Below are 16,007 nucleotides of genomic sequence, written 5' to 3'. Positions count from 1 at the left end.
CATTAGAAAAAAAAACTCCTTAAAAGCCAAATTCTTATTAGCTGTCCTATAAGTTTAACAAGTAGATATGCTAGATTTCCCAAGCAGTTTTGCTTTCAAATATTCTATCTCCAAGGTATACATGGACGTATCTAACTGAGATCCTGATTTTCAAGGGGTTAAGAGAAGATCAACCCCAAGTCGGTGGCAGGAGTTTACATCTCAGGTTTTTCAGCTGACACCCCCTGTGACTGTTTGCAAACTCAGATGACCCAAGGGTGTTGGCGGCAGTAGATGCTGCTGTTTACAGGTGCCAAAGTACAGCCCTTGGGTCAGTTTTATTTCAAACCGACTGATTATTTTTTCAAGTGCTAGAGGTGAAGAATTTTGGAGAGCTGTTATGACTACTCTGAAGTTTTCAACAACACAACACAACTGAAGGCTAATATTCCATCCTCTGAAGCGCAGACCCATTCTGGACACTTTAGACAATTAAGCTGTCTGCCCAGTGAAACCATTTCCCATATATGATGGTCCAAAAGTCATGAGAGGCTCAAGAGTTGGCCAGTCTTTCAAAAGGAAAATAAGAGGGACACAAATAAAATAATGTGGATGCCTTCTGGGTTCACTGCTTTACTAACTGGGCTTTTTTGGACTGTTTTCCTACTCAACCCAAAGCCACAACCACTCAAAGGGGATTTGTGTAGGTTGAACTTAATGAGTGGTTAATGAACCGCTGCCTTTTCCAAGAACAGGAGGGAACAAAGAATTACAGCATCCTATAGTGAGGACAACGAATCTCAGAGAGGCTAGATAAGTTCTTAACTTACAGGCAGCAGCGTTACCGTTCTCAGTGTCACTCTAAAAGACCCTCTCTTTTGATCTTCAGAACCTCAGCCTTGTGGGGGCAGCAGGTAGGCTGTAGGCTGTGGTGTACAGTACCTGTGCTACTGAGGAGGAAACAGAGGGTCAAAGGAGCGAAGATTCCAACCCGGGACCACCCACTCCAGTCCAGTCTCCCTTTGTGCAAGCACAATGCCCTGGCTGGGAAGGGAGCTTTATGGGTATAAGAGTGGGGGTGGCCACTGTCACTGAAATGGACCCATATCCCTCAGTATTGACCATCAACTTGCACAATGGTGACTTGGCTTGAGAACGGAAAAGCAAAAAGCTGAAATCTGGTTCCCCCAAGCCCCGCCGCCCGGGAGACCTCGACCTCTTATCCAGCTACTCCCACATGCCAGGGGAACCACGGCGGCTGCCCAGCAGGGCCGGGCAAGGGAGCGTCGCAGCGGCCGCCCAGGCGCCTGCCCGAGGAATGCGGCCGGCTTTTTGGATCCCTGAGCCCTCGATCTGAGCCCACCTGAGCAGCAGGCTCACATTACGGTTCTATCCGCATTCATCGAGTGCCTCCTACATGATTACCTCCAGTAATTTTCTGCCCCACCAGGCGCATCGTTCAGCCGGGGAAACTGAGGCTCGGAACGGAAAAGTGGCTCAGCCGGAGGGTGGCGGCGCAGGGACTGGAGCCCGACCCCTCTGACACCGAGACCGGACCCGCGGCCCCCAAGGACCTGCCGGACGCCCTCGGCCCCGGCAGTGGAAACGATGACCCTCCTGCCGTCCCGAAGGGCCAGCGTGAGAGCAAGGGCCACCCGGAGAAGGGTCGGCTTCCGTGCTAGCCCCGAGGGAAGCGACGCGGCCCGAAAGCCCGCCTCCAGCGCTCAGGACCAGGGCGGCCGAGGCGGAGAGAGGGCGCCCGGCCCGGGAGTCCCGGTGTCCGCCCCACCCCGGCACCTCGATCTCGCCAACCCCGCGCCGGCGATCACGTTCACTCACCGCGGGCGGCCGGGGCTGCTCTCTCGGGCACCTGAGCCGGACGCAGGCCCGCACCACTGAGGCGCTACCACCGCCCGCTCCGCCCGCGGGGGTGGGAGCGTGGCCGCGCGCGCGCGCGCTCCGAGGCTGGCCTCCCTCTCTCCCCCCCTGCGAATCTCTGCTCTTGGTACGGCCCGGCCCGGCCACGCCCCTTCTGCGTCCGCGCCAGGCGCCTCGTCCCGGGCCAGTGGCGGCGGCGGGGTAAAGTGCTCCCGCCCCCGGCCATGTCTTGCCCTTGGCCGCCCACCCTCCCGCTTACCTGTTCTCGCGGCAGCTTCCCCTCGACGGCCCTGTTTTGCTACTGGTTTAAGTGCCGGCCTGCTTGAAGGGGCGGGAGGTGACCTTGCCGGGGTGAGGATCGGGCCGAAGAGGCCGGGAGGAGGAGGGGAGAGGGTGCCTCGGGCTTGAAAAGTGGCTGCCGTGGTGGGGGTAGGAATGCCACGTTATGGGTTATGAGGATTCCGTGGTATGAGCCGCGTGTGATAGCAAGTGCTCTAGAAATGTCAGCCGGTGCCATTACCTGATTATCACAGGCTCTGTTGCGAATCTTCTTTGGAACAGAGGGCAACTCACTTCTCTCAGAGGCCACCCTCCACCGGTAAAAACGGGGCCAACCAACAGGCAGCCAAATTGAAAATAGTGGAGCCCTGTATGAAGAGGGGAGCTTTACCCTGGCCCCAGCGTTAGGCTTCCTGGGTCCTGGAACCAGCCTCTCCAACAGGTCTCATGAGTGCCTGTTAAGGGACTGAACATGTAAGTCCTGTACTGAGACCTCAGGAGAACCCAGATCTCTGATACGTGGTCCCACCTTTCCCACACACTGTTGTTCAACTGACTCCTTACCACCCACTCCCCCTTCTGTGAGCCAGAACTTTGGGTTCCCTGTCTCTGCTAATAATAGCATTAGTGTGGCAGAAAACAGGTGCCTTACTTCTTTTGCTTTGTCCCATCAAGCCAGTAATTGAGTCCCGTGGATTCTATCTCCAGGACCTTCCCTCCTCACCTTTCCAGCTGCCCCTGCCCTAGTTCAGGTCCACCTGGCTTCGCCTTTCACTTGGATGATCTCAGTAGCTTCCTGTCTGTGCATGCCACCGCCAGTTTCTCCTACACCCAGTGCCCAGGGAAGGTTCTCTTCTTTCCTCGTGTGCTGCCCTTATCACTGCGTTGCCTTCCTGCCCCATTACCACCTCAAAAGCATCCTCATCCTCAGTAGCTAGCTGGGAAAAAAAACAAGGTACCTGGAGACACGCCTCACACCTAAAAGATTGAGAATTCAGCTACACAAAAAGAAAAACTTGCTGTCTGTCAACACCTTACAGGTAAAGCCAAAAGACAAATGGCAACGAGGGAACTGAGATCTGCAACTCATCATAGTCAATTTCCTTAAGAGATAAAGAGCCCCTACTAATTAATAAGGAAAAAAAAACCTAATAAGTGAACATAAATGGGCAAATTATATGAATCGTCAGTTCACACAAAAAGAAATCCAAGTGGCTCTTAACCATATGAAAACTTTCACACATAAATGCAAATTAAAACTTCACCAAGATACCATTTTTCACCTATGACAAAATAAAACAGTTTGATGACACACTGTTGGTGGAGCTGTGGGGAAATAGGCACTGTCATTCACTGTTGCTACATCATACATTGATACCATCCAGCTCTAAAAAAGAAGACAAACGAGGAAGCTCAGTGCCGGTACAGAATGATGTCTTGAGATAAATTGATAAGAGCAGAATGCAAGGTGCAAAGTGATAGGTATAGGATACAACTATTGGTGTTTTTCAAAACAAATTGGTGTGGAAGGAAGTGGGAGAAGAATGTGCATACTGTTTACACATATTTGCTTGTATATGCATGAAATATCCCTGGAATGTGTTAAAAAAAAAAAAAGTAGGAACCATCCGTTGTCTCCAGAGAGAACTGAGAGAATCAAGACCAAAGGTTAAAGGAGGCTTTACTGTATACTCTTTGTAGCTTTCAAATTTTGTAATTTCTTAATGTCTTATCTATTCTAAGTCGAGTGCCTAAATACTTTTTTAACATCTAAACAATCTTGTCACTGGCCAAAGAACCAACTCCTTTACTGGTGTCCAATATTTAAAAAATAGTGACTATTAACTTCATTTTTTAAAAAAATCAGAATTATGCATGTGCAGTGTTGCAGACAACGGTTTCCCACCAACTCCCCTCCTTTTCTCCTCACCTGCCCTACCCAGAAGGAATAACTCCTCATCCCCTTTAGCACTTTCTTCTGATCGTTATCTCCAGGCTGATAAATAAATGCTTTCAGGGGTGGCTATTGTCCTACACCTGATATTTCCAACGTTTTCTATACGAGGTAGGTCACTTAAACCACAGCCTGCCTCCCCTGCCCCCACCCTTCCAACATAATTATTTCTAGGTCGACTTTAGTGCCTCTGTTAGTAAACTTTATCATTTAATAGCCTTGGGCCTTTATTTCAGGATCCCTCAACTGTAGGCAATACCCTTGGCATTCTGAGATGAGGCTCTCAGCATCCTTGCCCTCTCTGCTTGCCCCTGACCCTGACCTCTACATCGTCTGAAACTATTATTATCCAGCCTGATAACATTTACATTCTAAACGTGTTTTCTTTCTTGGCTTTGTCTGTAGATGGGGCCTAAAAAAGTGGAGACACCCATCAGTGCTGGCATTGCCGAGACACCGGACACGGTGTACAGGCTGGACACAGTGTGCAGGCCGTACAGGGGTGTTTCTAGGCAGCTTGTCCTCTTCCTGGAGGTGCAAATCGCCTTTTTTTTTTTTCAGCTCAGTTTAAAAGAAACAGATCCTCAGTCTCTCCAAGGACCTGGTGCTTTCAAGCTTTTCCTGCTGTCAAGGATGGAGGCAGAATTTCTGTCTGGGTTTCTGTTCTCAGTCCGGGTGCACAGAGTTTGTGGACTGAGTGGATCTCCTTAGCTGGAATGCAAGGGCATTCAAATCTGCCCCCCACCTATCTTTCCAGCTTGATCTTCAGACCTCTCCTCCACAATTCTACATTCCAGCAAAACTGGACAGATCCCCAGAGCTATCAGGAATGTCGTTCTTCTGCACGTTTCTATGCCCATATCCTACCCCTGCTCCCACCTGCAGAAAGCCTCCTTGGCCCTGCAGTGATGGTACTGTCTGGCCCAATGAGGCTCAGAGTGCTTCCTCCCTTAAATCCTGTCCCAGGAGTCTTGGCAGCTCTGCTTGTCTGTAGCCCCTCCTGGGCACCTCTGTGTTAGCAGCCTCCTTTGTTTGCCTGCCACTGGAAGTCCTGGCAAACGCAGGCAATAGGAAGCATTTGCTGGATGAACCCACAGAGAATTCAGGAAGGACGGGCTGGAGTTAAAGAGCTTGGGCCTGGGTGAAAGGGAGCAGGGGTCATAGAGGCAGGGTGCCCCAGGCTGGATGGGCTGGGGTACAGGGCCTAGGCTTGTGAGAGGGAGCAATGGGGCTGAACTGCCACCAGCCCTAGTCCTTGCAGGAAAAGGACTTAGTGGCTTGTCAAAGGCCCTGCTTTTTTGAGTTTTTTGGGCTATCTCCACTGAACAGAATGGAAGGAGAGGTTTGTGCAGGTGTGGATGCATTCGCAACTCCTTGGGAAGGGCTGAAACTCTAAGGGAGAGATGGGGGTCACCGGAAGGAGGCCTTTCCCAGCTGCAGGCGGTCTGGCCCCACAGCCCCCCTCAAAGGCTGTCCTAAGAATGTGAACAACCTGAGAACTGGGACACCTACAACAGACAGAAAGCTCAGGGGCTGGAAACTGTTCCTAAGGCAAAGCATCTTCTCTCAGGAAAGAAGCTTTAAAGGATGTGGCATTCCACGAAGACAAGTACTTTCTGATCTCTATGACCTCTCAAAGCCTTTTCTTGTTCTGCCATAGAACCAAAAGTTCTGAGCACTTGCTATGGGATGGAGGGGAGGAGCTGACTATCATATATTGACCACAGACTAGATCCCAAACACCATACTAAAAATTCTACTTGTTATTGTAAATCATCTCCCAAAAGTATACATGATTATCCCCATTTGACAGATGAGTAAACTGAGGCACAGAGAGGTGAAGAGATCTGTCCAGAGGTTCCACAATTGGTAAGGAGAAAGCCAAGATTTGAACCAAGGGTCCCTGCCTTACCCCCCAAGGAGCCTCTCTTTCCAAGCAAGTAGGGAGGATCCCTTCCAACAGTAGGATAAGTAGGGGTTGGGGGAGTTATCCTCAGGGCTCCCGCCTGGAATGCTGGGGTTGGGTGGAAAGTCTAAACTGCGTGACAAGGCCTGGCCCCCATCAAGTGCTCAGTAAATGCTTGTGGAGTGCGTCCAGATCCTTCCCAGTCCACTCCCACCCTGGGGGGCACACAGCCCAGCCCTGCACACTCCCACTCATGGCAGCCCCTTGTGGCTGAGAGCACCAGCCTGGGCCCCTCAGGGGTCCCTGGGCTAGTGGCCTGACTCCTCCCTTCTCCTTCACAGGCACACAGAGGCTTCAAGAATCCCCAAGGTCGGACCGTGCAACCCTCTGTGTTGGGCAGGAACTCCCTCCAAGCATGCCCGAAGGGGGCTGTCCTGCCTCTCCTATGCAGAAAATGAGGATTCCAGATTAGCTGGGCAATCAGAGAAGTGAGTTGACATTCCCCACTGGTGCTGGAGGGCGTGGTGGATAGACTGATGTGGGCCTGTCACGCTGGCTCTCTGACACTATGGCTGCAACGCTACCACTGCCACTCCAGTCCCTTTGCTTTAAGCATTGCCCACGCCATTTCCCTTGGAGGGTTTGAGAGAGTTCAGGGTGAGCTGGAAAGACTTCCTGCCACCACAGGACTATGATGACCCTGTTTCAGGGGCAAGGCAATCACAGAAGTGCAGAGGCACAGAATCTTTATCTGGAGATCAAAGGCCAAATTCCTCTGCGCTAACCAGATGTGTGGCCTTGGGTGAGTCTCTTTATTTCCTTTCCTGGATTAAAAAAAATCAGTTTCCTTATCTCAGATTGGGGGTAAGAAGCCTGTCCCTTCTCCTTTCTTCCTTCTCGGGGCTGTTCTGAGGCCCATTATGGTCAAGGGATGGCTGTGGGAGCTCTGCTCAGGGCGTAAGGCAGGTACCCAGGTGAGGCTTTATTGTCAGAAGAGGAGAGGACGGGGGAGTCTGAAGATATCCAAGTTCCTGGCCAAACCCTGTGCCTGACTGTGAGCCTGGAAGGGTGCTGAGCTTTGTGAAGCTCTGTGATAGGCTCGTGGTCTCACTCCCTTTTATACAGATGAGGAAACCGAGGCAGGGAAATGGAGCAGCCCCATCTGACGGATGCACTCCAGAGCCTGTTCTTTCTCCACAGGTGGGATGCTTCTCTGCCAAAATTTGCAAAGGGGCCCTGACCTGACAGTTCCCTTCTGACGTCAGGTGAGCTGGCAACACCCTGTTCAAAGCCTCCTGGCTTAGGCCTCCTGGCTGCTCTTGAGCCAGATCCTGATGAAACTCACTAAGCCCGACGTGTGTGGTCCTGATGGCCTGGGGTGAGCTGGCGGCCGGCCGGGCAGGGGCAGCTGTGGATCTGCCATCTGTAGACAGTGCTGTGGGGCCTGGATAATTCCCTTTGGTTCCCAGGGACAAGCCAGGGGGCTGGCCCTGGAAGCCACTGAAACCCGGAGACTTTTCCAGCAGAGGCCTCTGATGTCCCAAAGGGCATCAGAATCACCCCAGCAGCTTGTTAAAACTGCTAAGTCCTAGGGCATCCCTGCCACTCCAGCCACTAGATCTGAATCTCCAGAGGCAAGGCAGAAATTGAAAGTTTAAATAAGCTTCACTCTTCACGCTCAAATTGGAGAAGCACAGCCTGAGCAGGTTAACTTGGCCCGAACTGGGAGTGGGGTTGGGGTGTCCAAAGTGTGACAGGGATGGATCCAAACATGCAAACAGATGAAGGGAGCGAGCTTGCTGTGAAGATGTGACCGGCCCAGCTCCCGAAGGCATTTAAAAAAAGGTCCCCAGACCTTCCTCCCTGCCTCCCTGTCACCCTCACACCCCAAAGTTCTAACCGTGTCCAGAGTTCAATTACAAAAGAGGCAGCCCTGGCACGGAGGAACAAAGGTGGCCTTTGGCAACAGCAGATCAGGTTTCCAATCCCGGCTCCACCGAGGCCCAGCCAGCCAGCTGTGTGACCTTGGATGTGTCCTGTGGGCTTTGGAAGTCCGCTAGTACCCCCAAGGTGGGGTTTGGGTGAGGACTCCACGGGTTAATGTATGGAAATTGCCCGGAACATAATGGTGCCCAGGATCGTGGATCCTTCCCTCTTTCCCAATCCCTGCAGCCCCACCCCCTGCTTCTCTTTGTTCTTCTGTTATGTAATCTAAGTTTCAACTCTGAGTGCTCGCCTGAGCCAGGGCAAGTGGCTGAGGAAATGGGAGGGTATCCAGGGGACACCGCACCCTCCCTTCCTGTGCACGTGCTGCTGTCCCAGACCTTTGCTCTCTGTCCCAGTACTGCCAGGAGTCCCGGAAGTACGGTCCCCACATCCACAGGCTGCTGCCGGCTGTTGCCATAGCAACCAGAACACAGCGACCACTCTCGGAAAGAGGCTTCCATTACCTGATGGTTTCAAGCGGCACTTACTAAGAGCACCGAGCACGAGCACGTGCCGGGCGCCGAGCAGTCACTTAGCAGGAATGAGGGTGGATGGGAACCTGTCCCTGGCCCAGAGTGGCTGGCGATCTCCTGGCCAACTCACGCTCCTGCATCTGCTAGTTCAGGGTTTTTCTAAGGGTGGTCGTCTCCGAACCAGCAGCATCAGCATCACCTGGGGATTTGTTCAAAATGCCGTAAATTTCAGGGCCTTCCTCACATCCACTGAGAAACTCTGGATGTGGAGCCCTGAGTCTGTGCTTTAACCAGCCCTCCAGGTGATGCTGATGCAGGCTGAAGTTGGAGGGCCACACGTCTGAATTAAACCTCACACAATCCCGAGAGATGGTTACTATCGTTCCCATTTTACATATGAGGAAACTGACGCTCAGAAACCTGGAAAGGATCCGCTCGAAACCCTCTCCCTACCCTGCTCCAGTGTGCAGGCTCGCCGACAGTTTACCATGGGGGTGGCCTCCCAGGCCCCTCCCAGGGCCAGATTCCACCTTTGTATCACCTGTGAAGAGGTGCCAAGCAAACACTGTTCTCCCCACACCCCCGGAGGTATCTTGCACTGCACCCAGCAGGGTCAAGGGCTGAGTGGGGACCAAAATGAGGCATCCCCAGCTCACCCTGCCCTTAGCGTAGTGATGCCTGCAGGGGTGGTAGTGATGCCTGGGAGTACAGTCGGGACCAGCATCCCCAGTGACAGCCACCTGCCTCTGCAGGCCAGTGCTGGGGGGACAGGTACGGACCAGGCCAAATGTGGGGGTGCTGAGCTGACATAATGCTCCCTGAGCCAAGGCCATCCCAGGCCTCCAGGCCCCTTTGTGTCCAAACCCCAACCCTGAGACCCGCTCTCCCATGCTCACTTGCAAGCTAGGTTGGTCTCCTTCAATGCTTCTGCCCCCGCAGACTCTCAAGGTCCCAATTTACACAACCTCTGCCTGAGCCCTCCTCCCCCAACCTGCAGTCACCTCTTCAGTATCGAATGGCTTCCAGCTTCTTTGTGCATGCATCCCGTGACTGGGAGTCTTTTCAAGCAGCCCGTTCATCTCTGAAATCTCTGAAAGCATCCCTTTGAATGAGCTGAAATACATCTCTGGGCAAGTTCCACCTTTTACAATAGGGGTTAGGCTCACTAATCCCCCTTTAATGGAGATTACGGGATTATTTTTAGAGTATGATATGAAGTAAGAATACCTATGCCATCCATTTCCCCAGAATCTGCTCACCCTCCTTTCCAGATAAACAAAACAAGTAGATCATAGCAGCTCATTTTCTCTAAGGAGAGTAGGAACAAGTCCGGGGAGGGAGTAGGGAGTGGAGGAGAGAGGGAGGTGGAGGGAAAGACTCACAGCCCCACATTGGGGCCCCGCATCCATGCCACGCACTCCCCAAGAGACCCTGGCAGGATGGAGCAGGCTTGGTGGGGCCCAACGCATTTTGGGGGCCCCTTCAAGAAAAAGGAGATAATATTACAAACATGATTCTCTAGAACTGGTTTCATTTTGCTGAATAAAGTCATGGGTAGATGGGTTTTATTGACAGAAAGTTAAAACTCATACTGTTTTCAGTTATAATGGAGCGTCTCCCTTGGAAGAGGCCCCAGCAAATGGGGATCCTGGCGCTTAAGAGGTTTAAGCCCCTATCTGGGCCTCAGTGTCCTCATCTGTAAAATGGGCATGGCCCTACCCACTTCCCAAGGTTGGCTTGAGGATTAAATGAAGGAGAAAATATCTGCCAAGACGTTCTTGTATTCTCTAAGCTTTAGGGATAAATTCTTGGGGTCTGGATATGAGAGAAGAGTAGGCCAACTGGTTGCTTTTAAGACTAGGGGCAGGAAGAGAAAGGAAGGGCTTTGCATTTTAATAGTCTGTAGGTGGAAGCCCTAAGCAAAAGCTTGGCAAGAGATCTGTGACCCCAGGGGCCAGACGACAATGAAACCACCCGTCGCCAATAGCTATTTTGAGCTTTTCAGGATTATTTTTCTCAAGACCCTCTCCAAAGCGGCCCTTGATGTGTTTCTGGAAGCCCACCTTTGGCTTCTGAGAGACTTTTCACCCCAGAAGCAGTTCTCAGGGATGAGTGAGAAACCCTCTGCTTCTGGGGAGTCTGTGTCCCATGAGGAAGGAAACCTGATCGGGCCTCTCATCCAGATTTTCAGGGACGATTACAGGATTATTTTAATTATTTTGGCAACCTTGGCTCTGCCAAGTCCACCAAGAGAAAACAATGATGCCATAGCTCGTGAAAGAAAAAACAACCCTGATCTCAAACCCCAGAACATGTTTTTCAAGAAGGATTAGTCTTTGGCATGGAAGGAAGGAGCCATATAACCCCTTCCCTGCCTTGGGGTGCCCAGTCTGCAGGTGACTGTCCACATTCTCACTCTTAAGGGGGTGTCTCCTTTGCTGAGGTCCTCCTCCTCCCCCTCCAGAGAGCACCCCTGCCTCGGGGTCCCCAGTTCTAGAAGGCTGCTCATGGCCACCCCATGGAGATTCAGGATCTCAGTCTCCCAGACTGCAGGCAGTGCCCCCTCCATCACTTAGGGTCCACTCATGGATGAGACTCAATCTCGCCCCCACCCCGTCCTGGGTCGTGCAGAGCAGTGGCTTCCAAACCTCAAGGGCGCTATGCCAGAGAGCCCACTCCGCAGGCCAAGGGCACCTCTGGTGACACTCCTGTGGGTAGTCCAGGAAGCTCAGCGCTCGAGAGCTCCGAGTGGGCCTCCAGGGACTCAGCCTTACCCCCACAGCTGGGCTCTTGGCAGTGATCCCTGGCCTTGACAGGCCTGCCTCTGTGCCTCCCCAGCTGTGCAGCCTTGAGCACGCCACCCCACTTCCCCCAGCCACCCCCAACCCAACCACCACTGTGCAAGGAATTGGAAAATTATCCAAAGTCACCAGCCTTTGGCTTGGGCGCTCAGGGCTGGAAAATGGAAATGGCCGCAGGATGGGACTAGCATGGGGGTGGGAGGGGTGGAGGACAGAGGAGTGAGGGGCACCAACATCTGGACCCACCTCACACCTAAAGCAGAGAACATCAGCGTGGGGAGAACTTTAAAGATCATCACACCCAATCTCCCAGTTTTACAGCAGAGAAAACCCAGTCCAGAGAGGTTGAAACTCTTGCCCAACGTCACACAGCGAATCAGTGGCAGAGCTGGGATTAGAGTCCTGGGTTAGGCACCCCCATCGGAGACTTCTTCCACTCTACCACCCAGGCCTGGGCACCGGTGGGGAGATGGGACCCACATTAGCAACTTCCCCACCACCTGCCCCCACCCCCAGACTGGGACTGTCACCCTCCTGTCCCCACCTCAGGTGGCCTTTCCACTGACCTGCCAGGTGTGGGCAGCCTGCTGTCTGCCTCCCCCGCCGAACCAGGCTGCCCTCGCTGGGCAAGGTGGGGCAGGGCCAGAAGACTGCTGCCTGCTGGGGCCTCTGGCCCTCCACCCCTCCACCTCGCCCTGTCCCCGTGCTGCGGAGGCACCCACCTCGGCAGCTGGAGGTGCGTCGCCCTGGGCAGGGCCGGCCAGCTGTGGCAGGTGCTGTGCTGAGAGCCGTCCAGTGCTCCAGGGCTGGAGGCTACAGCAGCCCTTTATGGGGCAGGGAGGCGTGGTGTGAGGGATTAGGGGCGTAGCCCTTGCTGTTTGTCTCTGAGAAGTTCCCCCACCCTGAGTCCGGCTGCCAGGCACTAAAGGCAGCTGCTGAGGCCGGAGCTGGTTCCAGAGCTGCGGGCACCCTGGCCGAGGCTTTCACCCCTCACAGAAAAGCGCTGAAACCCCATCGGGTCAAGCTCTGGCTTCCCAGTGGCTGGGCAGGACCTAGGGGAGAGAGGCCTATTTGGGACCTGTCAGTCCTCCCTGGGGAACTCAGACCCCTGTGCCCGGAGCAGGGGCTGCTGGGGCCAGACAGGCCTGACCACGGCCACTTACCCTGGCCACCTCTGAGCCTCAGTTTCTCCACAGCTAAAATAAAATAATCTCACTTCGTAGGACCCGGCATGAAAGAGGCCCTCAATAACTGAATGAATGAGTGAGGGGGTGAATGAATGAATGAATGAACAGAAAAGTGACTAAGATGGGGAGGCGTCTGGAAATCAGTCCAAATATACTTTAGCAACCTCATTTCCCCGCTCCTTAACTGCTCACCTTGCCTGATCTAGACAAACCCATCGTCTTTTCTGCTTCCCACCTGCACCCCCAGGTGGACATGGCCCCCCATCTTGGCTCTCACTGTTTGCCGGGGACTTCCTCCCAGTCTGGCTTTCCACTCCCATCAGCCACTGCAGCCAGAGGATGAGGCCCCACCCCACTCTCCTGGATGGTGATTGGTTTACAGTAGGCATGTGACCCAGTTCTGGCCAATGAAATAGGAGGGGCCTCTGCTGGGAGGCTGCCGGGAAAGGGTTAGAGATGCACTAGAAGGGATGGCTGTTTCCTGCTTCTGGCTATTGTCGGGTCCAGTTGTGACCCCCTGGAACCCGGTCACTCCTTTTGCGGCCACGAGGGGAACCGGCCTGAAGTTGAGGCTCACACCAAGGACTGCAGAGCTGGGGATCCCTGAGCTGGCCACCTGCCCCGCTCCTGCACTCCTGGGTGTGGGAGACAATGACTGTCGTCACCCTCAGATTGAGTTAGGGTTCTGTTCCTGGCACCTGAATGTTTGTTTCCTACCTGATCTTTCCCCCAGCAGAAGTGCGTGTGTCCAGCCCCGGGTCTTGTCCGAGGACCCCAGGATGAGCCAGTGTCCATCCCTGCCCTGGGCAGGCTCGTAGTTCTGAACTGAGGGACCAGAAGAAGACTACAATTAGTGAGGAGGTCTGGGGAGGGACAGACCGACTGTTCTGGACAGTCCGAGAAGGGCCCTGGGAGGTGTGGAGTTTTCAGGGCTGAGTCCCAGGCAGAGCTAACAATGTGGGTGGGGAAGTGTAGCTTGCTTGGGGCACATCTGGGGAGGCTGAAATTAGACCCATGGGAGAGTGGTGGGCAGGGTGTTGGGGGTGGGGTGGGGGTGCTGGAGAGGCAGGAGGAGGCCAGGCAAGGGGTCTTGAGTGTCTCACCAAGGAGTCTGGTCTGTGAGACCATAAAACCACTGAAGGTTTTCTGCAATGTTTACATTTTAGAGCAGGGGAGCCTTGGGGTTCCCCTGGGTAGGGGCAGTGGGGGACGAGTGGGGCGTTGGAGAGAGAGGCACTGCTGAGGGTCAGTGACCAAGGGGGAGAATGACAGTGAAGGAGGAGGAGGGAAGTGTGTTGGCCAGGTCTCTGGCTTGTGCGGGAAGAGGGATGGGTGTCACTTCTTAGAGAGGCTGACTGATGGCTAGTGAGCCTCCAGGATGGCTGTTGACGATCCTGTCTCCTGATTGATCTGTGCGACTGCTAGAGATGTGACTTCCAACACTGGGTCATAAAAGCCATTGTCACTCTCTCTCAGCTCCCCAGCTCTGGGAAAAGCCAGCTACCATGATGTGAGGACACTCAAGCTGCCTTTTGGAGAGGCCCGTGTGGTGTGGATCAGGGGCCTCCCACCCAGAGCCATGAGAGTGAGCCATCCTGGAGGTGGGTCCTTCAGCCCCCATCAAGACTTCAGATGCCCCAGCTGACATCTTGGCTGTGACCTCATGAGAGGCCCAGAGCCAGCACCACCCAGCGAAGCTGCTCCCGAATTTCTGACCGCCGGCAACCATGAGATCATCCGTGCTTATTGTTTTAAGCTGCTAGGTTTGGGGATGTTTGTTACGCAGCAATAGATAATGAATACAGGTACCTAGACCGGCAAGCTCTTACTCTCCTGCCTATGCTTTCTCCAGTGAGGGATGATGACAGTAGTGATGGTGATCTGGTTCCAGGCTCTCGGTGGATCCACAGCTGGGTACATGGTGGGTCCTCAGGTCCGCTTGGATGTCCTGATGGACGGACAGCTGAGGGACAAAGGCTGCGGAGTCCAGCCACGGGTCCCTGTGCTGACTGTACTACTGCAGCCTCCCAGCCATGTGGACCTCCCCAGCTGTGGCACAGGGTAGGGGAATGGGGGTGGTTGGGGGCTGTGACCCTGGGGACCTCTCCACAGCCAGGCAGGTTGAGGATTAACAGTTGTCCTGGCATTTATGGTGTCCTTGCGAGGGCAGCCTGGGTCAGGTAGCACCCCCTTCATCAGGCTCCCTTTGAGGAGCCTGGCTTTCCTCTCCTTTCCTGGGGCTAATGTCCAGGCCTAGGAGCACTCGAGGGCAGGGAAGCAGTAAACATTGCAGCCTTTAAAAACTGGGTATGAAGTGGAGTGAGAGAAGGAGCTGAGGAGCTGTGGAGGTGCTGGAGGAAGCCAACCTCAAGCTCCAGGCCCCCAATAACAGAGCCCCTCACTCTGAACCAGGCTGTGGGCTGTGGAAAGGAGACCTCTGAGAACCTGGGAGCCAGCAAGGGAAACAGACGCATACCTGACAGCCTGCTGGGCAAGGCAAGGCCATTGCCGGCTGCGTGAGAGGGCCCCGGATTGGAACAGACACCAGCCCATCAGATCTTCCAGCCAATAGGCCAGTGGGGGATGGTCTCCATCCTTGCCTCTGCCGATGTTCATGAAGGGCCAGGCCTCCATCCTGCCATTCCTGAAATTCTGATCCCTTTGCTCTCAACACCTCCACAGACTCCACCAGCCCTCTTGGTGTTGGCTGCCATTCTCAGTGGTGCTTGTCACCAGCTAGAAAGCTAGCCGGGCCTTCGGAGTCGTTCCACCCTGTCACCCAAGCTTTGATCCCTGCCCTCAGGGAGCACACCATCAGGTAGGGGAGAGAGACTTGCAACCAAATCAATTACAATATTATTTGTTAAGGGCTGGGGTATCAGGGAGGCACTCAGCTGCAAGCAACAGAAAACCGAACCAACAATGGCTTAACTTAAGGGCATCATTTTTCTCAAAAAAACCCAAGAAGTCCAAAGTATGTTCAGCAACTGGTATTGGTTCAGCAGCTCTATAGTTTCAGGGCCAACTTCTCTGTGATTTCCTTGGCTTTTCCCTCATCGTCTCAAGGTGTCTGCCATGGCTCCAGACATCATATCTGTGTTCCAGACAATAGAGGGAGGAAGGTAAAAGTTTTCCAACCTTCCCTCCACCACAGCAAATTTCTACTCATGTCTCAATGGGCAGAACTGGGTCATATGGTCACCTCTAACTGCAAAGGAGACTATAAAAGTAGACCATAGGATTATCGTGGTTGGATCAGACCAATTCCAATCCATTGCTGGGGTGGAACAATGCTACCCCAAAGAAAATCAGAGTTCTTTCATCAAAGGAGAGGGGAGTGGCCTTTGGGCAGGACCAGTTGTGTCTGCCACATGCTCCAACAGAGATTTGTGCAATGCATTACGGGAACACTGAGGATGCAGCGACACCCTCTACCTGAGGGTTAGTGGTCAGGGAAGGCTTCGTGGAGGAGGTGGCTTTTGAGCTGAGGCTTAACAGATGATTGAGCATTTTCCAGGAGGGGAAGGGGCAAGGGAATTACAGGCTGGAAGGACAGCATTGGCT

At 53.7% G+C, this 16,007-nt stretch overlaps 1 protein-coding gene and 1 long non-coding RNA gene across 6 annotated transcripts in view; one reads left to right on the top strand and one right to left on the bottom strand.

Annotated features, from left to right (window-relative positions):
* The window catches only part of LOC119517569 (NADPH--cytochrome P450 reductase), a 71,855-nt gene extending 59,777 nt beyond the window's left edge, over positions 1-12,078 (bottom strand). Inside the window, exon 1 of one of the 4 annotated variants that reach the window (XM_037814398.1) lies at positions 11,979-12,078. The gene's annotated coding sequence lies outside the window, so the exon portion shown is untranslated. The other 3 variants (XM_037814397.1, XM_037814399.1, XM_037814396.1) reach the window with 3 other exon arrangements.
* On the top strand, positions 2,063-14,329 carry LOC119517574. 2 transcript variants are annotated; one of them, XR_005213557.1, is made up of 4 exons: positions 2,063-2,208; positions 6,338-6,484; positions 7,197-7,261; positions 13,920-14,329. It is a non-coding gene; the product is annotated as an uncharacterized LOC119517574 (long non-coding RNA). The 2 variants fall into 2 exon arrangements; XR_005213556.1 differs by lacking the exon at positions 13,920-14,329 and having other exon boundaries at positions 7,197-7,424.
* Positions 14,330-16,007: the final 1,678 nt, after the last annotated feature.

This window comes from Choloepus didactylus, chromosome 21 (genome assembly GCF_015220235.1).
Source record: "Choloepus didactylus isolate mChoDid1 chromosome 21, mChoDid1.pri, whole genome shotgun sequence".
In the NCBI taxonomy this organism is placed as follows: Eukaryota; Metazoa; Chordata; class Mammalia; order Pilosa; family Megalonychidae; genus Choloepus; species Choloepus didactylus.
This window is presented reverse-complemented; position numbering and strand designations above follow the sequence as displayed.